We start from the raw sequence: 355 nt of genomic DNA on the forward strand, positions 1-355 counted from the left end.
AGTTTATTTAGTGTTGATTTTTAATTGTTTTTATTTAGTTTTTCTTCAATTTTTGGATTACTTAAATAAGATTAATTTATTTTATAATTTTAGAACTTAGTGAAACTTTAAAAATAAATCTCCATAGGAATGATACTTTACTTTATCACTATACTGCTTGTTTGATACGTATACTTGCGTGTGCAAAATCAACAACATATTTGCAACCCTAAAAATTAATTTAGCTCACCCATCATACTCATGTCAAATTCTCCCAAGAAAGATGAATAACAAGAAAAGCTAGTATTAGACGAAATTTTGAATGAACCTATAATCTTAAGTCTTTAATATATTGCTTTTCTTAACTTATTTAGTT

Source organism: Theobroma umbraticum, unplaced genomic scaffold, assembly GCF_002168275.2.
Source record: "Theobroma umbraticum cultivar Fairchild unplaced genomic scaffold, ASM216827v3 scaffold_81.0, whole genome shotgun sequence".
Lineage (NCBI taxonomy): Eukaryota > Viridiplantae > Streptophyta > Magnoliopsida > Malvales > Malvaceae > Theobroma > Theobroma umbraticum.